The following is an 11,521-nucleotide window of genomic DNA, read 5'->3' as shown; positions in this document are numbered from 1 at the left end:
CCAACAGGAAGGAGCTGAATCAGGCGGCATCTTGACTCAGACCTTGAGGTCCAGGACTGAGGGGGTGGGAACGTGCACACAGACACCCCCACCCTCCGGCCTCCGAAGCACTGCTTCTCAGGGGACAAGGCGCGGCGCTCTGGCCACACTCTGATGGTCGTCCTGGGCGTGTTCCTGCGGCTCCGACTGCTCCTGTCTGAGGCTCGCACTGGGCCCAGGAAGTCCTCTGTTTTCCTCGGAACACGAGAGAGCCTGTTTGTATGTCCGTGTGTCAGAGAGTCCTCAGCCGCAGGGAGAGACGCTTCAGTCCCCAGAACCCCCCCCTCAGCGAGCTGTACTCCGCGTCCTCTGATGGCTGCTTGCTGTTGTCTGGGGGCCGGCTGCTGTGTGGACGCTGCGTCTCACTTAGCGTCTGTGTTGGCCGGCCCCCCATTAATGGGCTCTGATGAGGGTGCAGAGAACGAGGAGGCTGAGGGCGGCCTGACTCCCGCCCTGTCTCTGCTTGTGCACCAGCAGGGCGGAGGGAGACTGGGAGGGGGGAGGAAGCTTGATGGCGGGGAAGAATATCGAGAGTGCTGCAGGCGTGTGCCCAGAGAGCCCCCTGGGAGGAAGGAGGGGAGACTCTGGACATGTGGTCAGCAGGGACCAGTCCCCCGGAGAAGGACATTGAACTCAGCAAAGCAGAGGGTCAGCGAGGAAGACTCTCAGGGAGGTGGGCTCAACACAGCACTGATCGTGGGGGCGGCACAGGACCAGGCAGTTGTCTGTTCTGTTGGTCAGTGTGGGTCTCTCACGCAGGGGAGGTGACAGTGTGTATGCATGCACATGTACACATGCACACACGTGTGATCCTTGCGGTGCCTCTCTGGTGTCAGGGCTGGTCTTCCTCGCACAAGTCCCCCACACAAAGCCACCTTGAGATCACTGAGCCTGAAGGGGTGGAGTCTAGCCTGTCAATCAGGTCGCAGCTCCACGACCTCACTGGGAGGCACTAAGGAGGTAAATAGCTCGCTGGAAGTGGGACACACGCTGTCCCTGTGAGACACTCCTGCTGACAAGCCACAGGGAGCTCAGCTGATGGCAGCCAGAGCCCGAGCCACGTGGAGGCCCGCGCCAGGGCTGAGATGCCTCCACCGCCACTGGATCCACAAGGCTTTCTACCCACTGGCCTGCGATCTTCCTGCATTCGGTCGGCATCATTGCATGGCTGCGTGAGACTAAAGAGGAATTGATGGGCTAGCATTGACATATGGGGTAATATGGGACTTACGGACTTGATCTGCACTGGGCCCGGATGTTTCCTTAATGTACAATTGCCTCTTGATGTAAAGCTCTCTCAGACACATTCATGAGTGCCTCTGGATTTGTGTCTCTAGGCAACCCAGACTAGCACACTCTTCAAACCAGATTCACACGTTCTACCAGGGATAGAAAACAAACAAACCCCGGGGGCACACACAGCTCTTTATTTATGACTCTTTAGCGCCTCCTGTGAACCGGGTGGAGGTTCACCAAGCAGGTCACCCGTGTTCCCATCCTGCAGTTCGCACACATTTGGTTCCATGTCACCATGTGCCCAGTTCCCGCGATGGCCATCTTATACCCCCCATCTCCCGTTCTCCCTCCTTTCCCAGTCTTCCAGACTACGTCCTTGGGTAAAAAGCTGCACTTCCGGTCTCAAACGATGGACATTCTTAAGAGGTGGGCAGCTCCTTCGTGTTGCGGGTGCCTGTCTCCACACCAAACACCCTGCCATCCCGTGGACTCCCATGTACCAAGACCCTGCAGGGCCTCCCCTGTGTGTTTCCCAGGCTGCACCCTTTTAAGGGAGTGGAAGGCTTGCTCTTTACCCCCATTTACCCTCCCCGTAGAGATGTTTACTGTTTGGCTGAAAACTGAGTCATGGGGTGAGTTCATTTCCCGACTTGGAGGGTGACTAAGGGCAGTAGTACTGTGGGCTCCACCAGTCTCCATCCGACCAGGTAAGTCTGGTCTCCTTGAGTCTGAGTGCTGTGCCACATTTTCTCCCACTCCACCCAGGACCTTCTACTGTGATCCCTCTCGGAGCAGTCAGAGTGGTGGCCGGACACCATCTAGTACCTCTGGTCTCAGGGCGATTGACGCTGATGCCCACATTGCCCGTTAGTGCACTGGACTGATGACTTCCACGTGTCTTAGATTTACATAACTCTTCTTTCCTCTAGCAATATAGTTGCATCTTGGACGGCGACTTATGAGCCCCAAGACTCCAGTCGATACTTGTGTTAGTGAGGGTGGACTAGAGAAACAAATCCAGGAAGACACATATGTGTATAAGAAAGAGCTTTATATACAAGAGCAGTTGAACATTGAGAAAACATCCCAACCCAGTCCAGATCAAGTCCATACGTAGATATTAGCTCATATGTTCTATACCAGTCTATAAAGTCTTCTTCAGACTCATGAAACACAGGCAATGATGCAGAATGCAGGAAGGTCACATGGCAGTGGGTGGGAAGTCTTGTGGATCCAGTGGCAGTGTAAGCATCGCAGCGCTGGCAGGGGTCTCCATGTGGCTTCTCTGGCTCCAGGGGTCTGGCTCCACTAGCCTCTCTGTGTCTTCTCCACAGCGATGTCTCGCAGGGAGTGAGCATGTGTCCCGCCTCCAGCGAGCTGTTTATCTCCTTAGCCCCTCCAAAGGAGGTTATCAAGCTGTGACCTGATTGACAGGCTAGACTCCACCCCTGCACGCTGAATCCCCAGATTGACACCACATTATGCAAGGACCACAATGCTCATCAAAGTAGGATGTGGACCATTGTCTCTGAGGACTGTCTTATGCCATGTAACTATGGTAACCCGAGACCCGGGCCCCTAGGCCAGTGACTCATCCCTCCAAGGGTTTGGTTGGGGCTGGGGAGAGTCATTAGTCTGCCTCCGCATCCTTCCCCCCCCACCCCCCCATCCCCCACCTTGATGCATGTATTTGCAGCAAAGATACATACCCCGGTACAAATGCAAGCAGGGTCCAATCTGTGTGTCTTTGGACCCTGGCTGTTTCCCAACTCCCTCAAGGGCGGCACTGAGTTTTTGCATATCTCTTGAGACTGTTGCATTCCTTTGTTTGTCCACAGAGGGAAGATGGCACTTGGGAAGTCTTCCAGTGTGTGGAAGCCCAGGTTCTGCCCCGGGGCCCCTGCAGTGTCAGGGCCTCACATGATGGAGGGTCTTAGGAGCCGGTTATGGCTGGGGAAGCAGAGAGCCCTGTGGAGGGGCAGTGAGGTCGGCAGGGGGGTGTACAACCAGGCAGGAATGCCGGGATGTGAGGAAGCGCAAGGAAAAGCCCACCCCCTCTTTCCAGAAGGCCTCCTGCATGGTGAAGGAGATGCATCTTTTAGGGCCCAGAAAGCATGGGTGAGGCTGGGGCCCTCGTTCAGCTCACTCAAGCTGGGGAGACCCTGCAGGAATCAGAAGAGCCCAGCACAGGGTCAAACCCCCACCCCACCCCTCCCCCCAAGAGAGGCCCCCACCCCCACTCCCTTTAGATGTGAGCCTCTCTCAGCAACCCCGCCCCTCTCTCATCCACTCCATCAGGCCAGGTGGGCGTTGCTATGGAAATGAGTCTCAACTGTTGGGGGTGGGGGTGATGGGACAAGGGGAGAGCCTGGTGGCCCTCAAGGGGAACATGCTCAGCTCCCCAGCTCAGAAGCTGAAGACCTGAGCCAGCCCAGCGGGGATCAGAAAAGGCAGGCCTGGAGCCCTATTTCCCAAAGGCCCCAGCCATAAACCCCGGTGAAGGAAACGCTGCCAGTCCTGCACCAGCCTCATAGGCCCAGGTTGCAGCCACGGGGTCAATCCACCACCTGGAGGGTCTTCCCCTTTTGTTCTCTATGCCTTGCTGTTCTCTATGCCTCGCTGTTGTAGTTACATAATTTCATGTCAACTTGATAGGGAAGTGTAGGGGTGGAGTCTAGCCTGTCAATCAGCTCTCAGCCTGCTGATGCCTCCTTGTGGCCGTGGCCTTCTCAGGAGGATTCTGGGAACTTCCTCTCTCTCTACCTTGGTCTTCCTGTTAACAAGCAACACGGGGGTTTGCTGAGACCTGCGAGGAGCCCCTCTCTCTGCTTCCCCTTCCTGTTGAAGAACCACACTCAGAGAGAGCTGAAGGAGCCATATGGAGACCCACAGCAGCAGCCCTGAGATGTTTCCACCGCCACTGGATCCACAAGACTTTGCACCCACCGGCCTGTGATCTTCCTGCATTTGGCGTCATTGCATGTGCTGCGTGAGTCTGAAGAAGGATTTATGGACTAATATAAAACTTATGGACTAGTATTAGACTTATGGACTTGCTCTGGACCGGGCTGGGATGTTTTCTCGATATACAATTGCTCTTTGATATGAAGTTCTCTCTTAGACATACACGAGTGTCTCTGTATTTGTTTCTCTAGTCAACCTGGACTAACACACCCTCTATGTGATCAAGCATGATATCCTTCCCCAGGGACTGGTCTCTCCTGATACCGTGTTGTACACGAGACAAAGTCTAGCCATCCTTACTTCTAAGGAGCTTTCTGGTTGCCTCTCCTCCAGAGCAGACTTGCTCGTTCTTCTGGAAGTTGCTTCACTAAGTAGCACGTTAAACGTTGGTGGTTTGCAGTAGCACAGATCTATTATTTTTAAGGCATGTTAATGACTGGGAATGGTGCCAAGTGCAGAAGATGGATTGGAACACCGGTGTAGGAAACCTAGTTACAGTGTAGAGATGTGTGCTCGACGCTAATAAAGTTTGAGTACTAAGCAAACCCTACGGAGCACGGGTGTACTGAGGCACCCGAGGGGTCAGCGTGAGGGGACCCAGTTGATGACGACTGCAGAGGGAGCGAGCAGATAGGTTTCTTGTCAAGAGGATCCGCATGGAAATCAAAGACCCGCGAAGCAAGCCCGCGAGCAGCCGCCTCCTCCACCCGGAGACAGAAAGACCCGAGAGCAGCGGTTCTCAGCCTGTGGGGCGCAGCCCCTCTGGGGCCAAAACCCATTTCACAGGGGTCGCCTGATTCATCACAGGAGCAAAATGACAGTGATGACGTAGCGATGAACATAATGTTATGGTCGGGGGAGTCACCACAACATGAGGACCTGTATGAAAGGGCTGCGGCATGGGCAAGGTTGAGAACCACTGACCTAGACGGTGCCCGGCGACCACTGCCAGCGGCTCTGAAAGGGATCACATCAGGGCATCTTGGATGGAGTGGGAGATAAATGTGGAACAAAACTCAAAATGATTTCTGGTTGGATAAAGAGCGGTAGGACCCCCAACACTAGGACCCTCAGGCATCCTTGTGATCTGGAATGGAACCCCCGCCCCTGGGGGGTCAGCTTTCAGCCCAACCGTAGGCAGGTCCCTAAGAGGAGCTGCAGGACCAAGGGGCACACCCACTTTAGGATCATTAACTGTTTGAGATCACAGGGCAGCATTTGTGCAAGGACAGGGTTTGGGAGGGTTGAGAGAGCAGGGATGGGGCGGGGGACAGGAGGAGGAGGTGCAATGATCGGCATCACATCGAGAGAAATGCAGCGCACGAGAGAGACAAAGCAAAATGCATCGTAGTTGCTGACTGTAAAACCCATCATCTGCTCTGGGAACCGCCCCAGGGTGCAGCAGAAAGTTCAGAAGGGAGAGTCTGATGAAGATGGGCATGCCCCTCCCTGTGGTGACTCAGGGATCCAGGATCCGTGCAGCTTACGAGGCCACATGCCCATGTGGGTTCCTGGGTTCCAGCCGTCGACAGGATAGGAGAGAACAGGGCGGCTCACACAGGCTCTTAGCCACCCTCACTGGGAAGGATGTGTCACTACGGCTCACAGGGCACCGGCCAGGCTCATGGCCCCAAGGGAGCCGCAGGGCAGGCTGGGGCTGTCCCGGACAGAACACCGCTGTCTCCACCATATTCCCAAATGCCCGGGCTCCCCTCAGGGATACAGAGAGATAGTGAACGCTTCTCTTTCCCTGTGGTCTGTGAACCAGCGATGAGTCTAACCACCAATAGACTCTCAAAATGCGGATTGCATGGAGTGGGTGGTTGGGTGCTGACATATGGCAGCACCCCGTGAGAGGATCTCATAGGCCCCACAGGGCCTTCAAGGCTGTAATCTTTATGGGGGGAACCACCAGGTCTCTCTCCCTCAGAGTGGCTGGTGGACTTGAACTGCCAATCATTTGCTTAGTAGTCTTGTGCTTGACAACTCTGCTAAGGCCCGTGGGCAGCAAGGCTGGTCTGGGAAGGAGGAGGCATTTCGTGTTATGTCGGCTGCGTCTCACTCCTGGAAGCTGGCTTGGAGGGTCCTCTAGGGAGGCGAGTTATCTTCTAGGAAAGCCGTGTGCCGGCCACATTTGTGTCTCCTTCTGAGTGATTAACACGGGGGCAATGAAGCCTGGTCCTTGGGCCCGGTGGGAGAGGCGGATGTCATGGCCATTGGCTGAGCACTTCGATTGTATGAAATCCATGCCCGGCAGTAGCTTGGTTATGATCTCAGGGGCTGATTTAATTTCTCAGATGCTGCCTCCATCATGCGGGCTCTGTGAACCATTCACTGTCCACTTACCCATCCATGCAGTCACCTACTCATTCATCATGCATGTAGATATGCATCCTTTCATGCACGCATCCATCCTCTACCCACCACCCCTCCATCATCTACCCATCCGTCCAGACAGCTGTCCATCCATACACCTAATCATCTAGTCACCCAACGATGCAACCATCCATTCATCACCCATCCACCCACCCACCCATCTATCCAAATACTCATCCATCCATCCATCCATCCATCCATCCATCCATCCATCCATCCATCCTTCCATCTATGTGAACAGCCATCCATCCCTCCCTCTATCCATCCATCCGAACACTCATCCATCCATCCCACTCTCCATACAGTTAATGATCCATCCGTGTGCATGCACCCATCTATCCATAGAAAGGTTTGCTGGTGGCTTAGCCTCACCATAGGGTGCACAGAGCAGAGGACTGACCAGACCAGATCCCGAGTCTCCAGGAGCTTAGATTCTACTGGGGGAGACACAGTGAGCCAGAAGAGCAACTGTAGCGTGTGATAAAGTCAAACAGGCCGATGGAGGTGAGAAGGACTGAAGTGGGGTGAGGCTGGGGGACTTCTGTTTAGGTATGACGTGAGACCCGAGGCCAGCATGCTCAGGAGGGGACCGGGCACATGAGAAGCTGCCAGGGCAGAGCCAGAAAGCAGCAGCAAGGCCCCGAGGTGGTGCTTAGCGAGTAAGACAGGAAATGGGAGGGTGGTGGGTGGTGGGCTCTCCCATGCAGGGCTGCAAGCCATGCGTCATGGCCTAAATGGCAGTCCCCCCAAATGTGAGTGGGAATCACAACTTCTGTACCCATCATCTCGGCCATCCGTCAGCACCAATGCAGGGCCATCTGCACCTTCATCCCTTCTGATTCTGGGAGCAGCCTGGACGCAGGCCCACACAGTGGAGTTGGCAAATGCCAGGTGAAGGCCGTCCACGAGCCCAGGCACCCCCAGGACTGCCTCCCGAGAAGGAGCTAACACGGCCCAGACCAGAACTCAGACGCAGAACCTCCGGGATGGTGAGAGAATGGATTTCTGTTCCGTATAGTCCCTGACTTGTGGAATTTCTGTAGCAGCTCACCCAGAAAGTGCAGGTACCATGGTACTGAACCTGGAATTTATTCTGGGACGATGGGAATCTACTGGAGTGTTGTAAGCAGGTGTGAGACACGATCTGAATCATGTTTTAAAAGGTTACTTGTTCATTTCCATTCAGCAAGCACCCACTCTGTACGTGGGTGTTTTATCTAAGAGGCAGGCACGGGCACTCTGGGTGCAGGGGACAAAGAGGGCAGGCCAGCCTCTAGCATGAGGATACTGTACCGTATGACTTGACTTCATTTCAGATCTCGGCCGTGCAAGAGAGGGCAATGGGCCCCGCAGTGGGCGGGGGCTTCCGTGGTGGCTCCCTAGGGGTTGTCTGCGATGGGGGCTTACTTTCCACTCTTTACCACAGGCCCTCGGTTTTCTGGGGTCCCATACATATGAGGGGTACCCCCATTGGAATTTTTTTTCAAAGCTAATTTTTTTTTAACAAAACAACCGTTATCACCTCCAAAGTTCTCCGTGACACCTTAACACATTTGTCAAATGTGCGATTCCGTTTTTGGAAACATTTTTCAAACTCCTCTGTTTGGATGGCTGACAGCGCCTTCCTCGTTTTTTTTCTCCATCTCTTCTACATCGTCAAATCGCCGTCCTTTCGTGTCCCTCTGCATTCGAGGAAATAAAAGGAAGTTGCATGGAGTGAGGTCAGGTGAGCCAGGTGTGTGGGACAATAGAGGCATCCAGTTTTGGTTGTTTGTTTTTTTTGCCAAAAACAGGCGCACTGAGACGGCTGCCCGAGCCGGTGCACTGTCATGGTGGCAAAACCAGTCCCCCCGTCTGTCTGTCACAAATCAGGCCTATTTTTGGTCACACACTGTTACATGATCTTTTTAGAACCTCTACATAGATTGCTTGATTGACAGTCTGACCTGGTAGTACGAACTCCAGATGTACTATGAATTGACATTTCCATCAGTTTGGGAAGTTGACAGATGTCCAGACCAAGGCTTGTCATCCATTGACATTTCACCTGTTTTGAAATGAGAAAACCCCTCGCACACTTGAGTGTTTCCCACTGTGCCGTCCTGGTGAGCTGTGCTCAGCGTCACAACAGCTTCTGCGGCATTTTCCCCGAGCAGGACATACAATTTCACAGCCACACGCTGTTCTCTGAAATCAGCCATCAAACGAGGTTCCAGCAAAAAGGCCTTCAGGAAAAAAATCCACTGTGACCAGAGCGAACCTTCCCAGGCAACACCACTGGGTGCACTGACTCAGAGCGGTTGGCTCAATGCTTGCCTAGCGGGAAAAATGCCTTACTATGAAAGCTCCGCTCTGCCCTGCCCAGCGCAAGTCCAGGTTTTTTTTGGGGCGGTGGTGGTACCCCCTCATATGCCTCCAGAGACTTCCTGACTTCTTAGAAAGCACAGCTCCTGGAATTGGCCCTGGGGTAGGGTGGGGCTTACAGAGTTATCTCAGGCTACAGACTGAGAGTCCATCACCCACTGGTCAGTGTGTGAGACTGCTGCGAAGCTGGAATCAGGGCCACCAGGATTTCAAAGGCCAGCAGGGTCACTGGTGGAGGGCAGGCTTCCGTGGATCTCCCACATGAAGACAGACCAGGAAGAGAGGCGTGGTGATCAGCAGCTGGAAAGGACTCAGTGGAGGTCTGAGACTCGGACCTGCTTCTCTGAGATCGGGAGGAGGCATTGCCAGAGGAGAGCGCGGTGCTTGATGCTGTGGAGGGCGATGGGGACGAGAGAGGGACAGACACGGGCTTCATGCAACAGGGGACCCGAGCACACCAGTGACCAGTGGCCCCGAGGATGGCCTGGGACTGGGCAGTGCACATCCAGCTGTCCCTGGGTCGCTGCGAGTCAGAAGAGACTGGAGGAGACGTGAGCACTTCAAGCGTCCTCTGGGCCTCCAGCCTTTCAGCAGAGTCCCTGGGCCCCTGGAGGACTCACCACCCCTCCCCCCAGCTTCCAGACCTGGGACCTAGGCCTGGGCCAGGACCTCCCACAAGGGACAGATCTGATTTCCAATCAGCTGGGGGGGAGGGGGGTCAGGCTGACCACTGAGTGTGCATGAGTGTGCGGATGTGAGCATGTGTATGTGTGTGACTGTGAGTGTGTGTGTGTGCATGTATGTCCATGGAGAGGACAGAGCCACCATCTCCCCTGAGAAGTGAACAGGCCAGAAGGCTCCCATGGAATGGGCATCTTGGGAAGGAAGCAAGAGGGACAAGCAGGGCTGGGGGCGGGGAAGGGCGAAGAGGGAAGGGCAGCCAGGAGAGTAGGAGAAAGGAGAGAGAGCTATTGAGCGAGAATGAGAGAGAGTAAGAGAGAGCTTTCCTTCAGAACCTAGAGAGAGTGCGCACGCTTTCCTCTTACACACACACACACACACACACACACACACACACACACACACACACACCAAGAACTCCTAGATCCAACCCTCCCAAGTCAAATCCACCTCTGCTTCTCTGGTTCCAACATACACACCTGCTCTCCTTCCCCATTCCTTTGCTGATTTGCATAAGCTCTGGGAACTTCTAAAGTCATTCTTTTCAGCCAAAACTTTCTCTCGGTGGGTGGCAGACTTCATGCCCACCTCCTCTCTCTGGCCCCTGAGGAAAGCACCCAGCCTCAGCCCCATTGCTCTCTCCCTCTGCCCCACGGACAATCCCACACACGGGGGCCAGTCGGGGGTACTGCTCCTTGGGCCCCAGGCCTTACAGAACCAGGTGGATGTGAAAAGATACGGGTGTCAGCACGCTCTGCCATCCGTGGGCGCCTGCAGACAAGTTCTCCCGGGGACGCCCTTGTTCCAGCCTCCGCAGCGGCCTTCACATCAGGGTTCCATCAAACAGCGACTTCCCAGGGCAGCGGCTGGGCCAGGCCCACTCCAGGTAGAGCGGCTGGCTCCTAAGTTTCTGGGGACTGGGCTTTCAGATCCCCATGGGTCATGTTGATACAGGCTGTCCCGCAGGACACGAAGCCAAGCCTGGGGCTGCTGGAGACGGAGGCGAGTTCAGAAATGGAAAACTGCAGCAGGCCAGGAAGACTGCACGAGCGAGGGGTCAGGTCCCCGGGATGCTGCACCTGCTCTCTTCAAGGGGACCCAGGGCTGACCGGGGAGAGTCTTACATGGAAAACCTTACCTTACCCACCTTCCAGCCCCGACGGATGGCTATGTTAGCATCTCAAACTCAAAGAACATGGAAGGCTGCCCCCGGGGGATGCCCAGACCGCCGTCACGATGGGGCATCCATTCAGAATCCTCAGGGGAAGAACGAGAGGGCTGGGGGCCCCACCCTGAGAGGTGCACAGACAGGGGCGATTCTTCAGGGCTGAGCCATGTGCAAGCCCCTGGGGGCTGATACGTGGAAGTCTGAGGCCTGGGAACTGGAGGTGGAGGTCAGCGGCCAGCAGGAGGCCTGGGTCCAGTCAGACCTGGAGCTCCACTTGCGGGCCCCTCTTCCTCCCTCCATCTCCTCAGCCCAGGCCTGTCCCCCGGAGCTGGCTGCAGAGGACACCAGCACACCAGCTGGATCCTTCCTACTCCCCACCTGGATGGGCAAGGCAGCCGCTACAGCTACGCATGCTACAGATGGAACCAGAAAGCACCCAGCCCAGACTGATGGACAGGTCTCCAGAGCAGGCGTCAGGGTGGTGGGGATCCTGGTCAGTGAGATGCATCCAGGCAGGAAGGGGGAGGTCCACACAGGGCCACACAAGGGTGGTGGGCAGCAGAGGCCTAGAGGAGCCCAGCATCCACCAGGGATGCTACTGACCCTGCTCCGGGGTTTCTGGTTGACTGTCCCTCCAGACTGGTGTGGGGGTGGGGAGCGTAGGTGGCAGGAGTGAGGGAGGGGCTCAGGTGT

This window comes from Tenrec ecaudatus, chromosome 16 (assembly GCF_050624435.1).
Source record: "Tenrec ecaudatus isolate mTenEca1 chromosome 16, mTenEca1.hap1, whole genome shotgun sequence".
NCBI lineage: Eukaryota > Metazoa > Chordata > Mammalia > Afrosoricida > Tenrecidae > Tenrec > Tenrec ecaudatus.
This window is presented reverse-complemented; position numbering follows the sequence as displayed.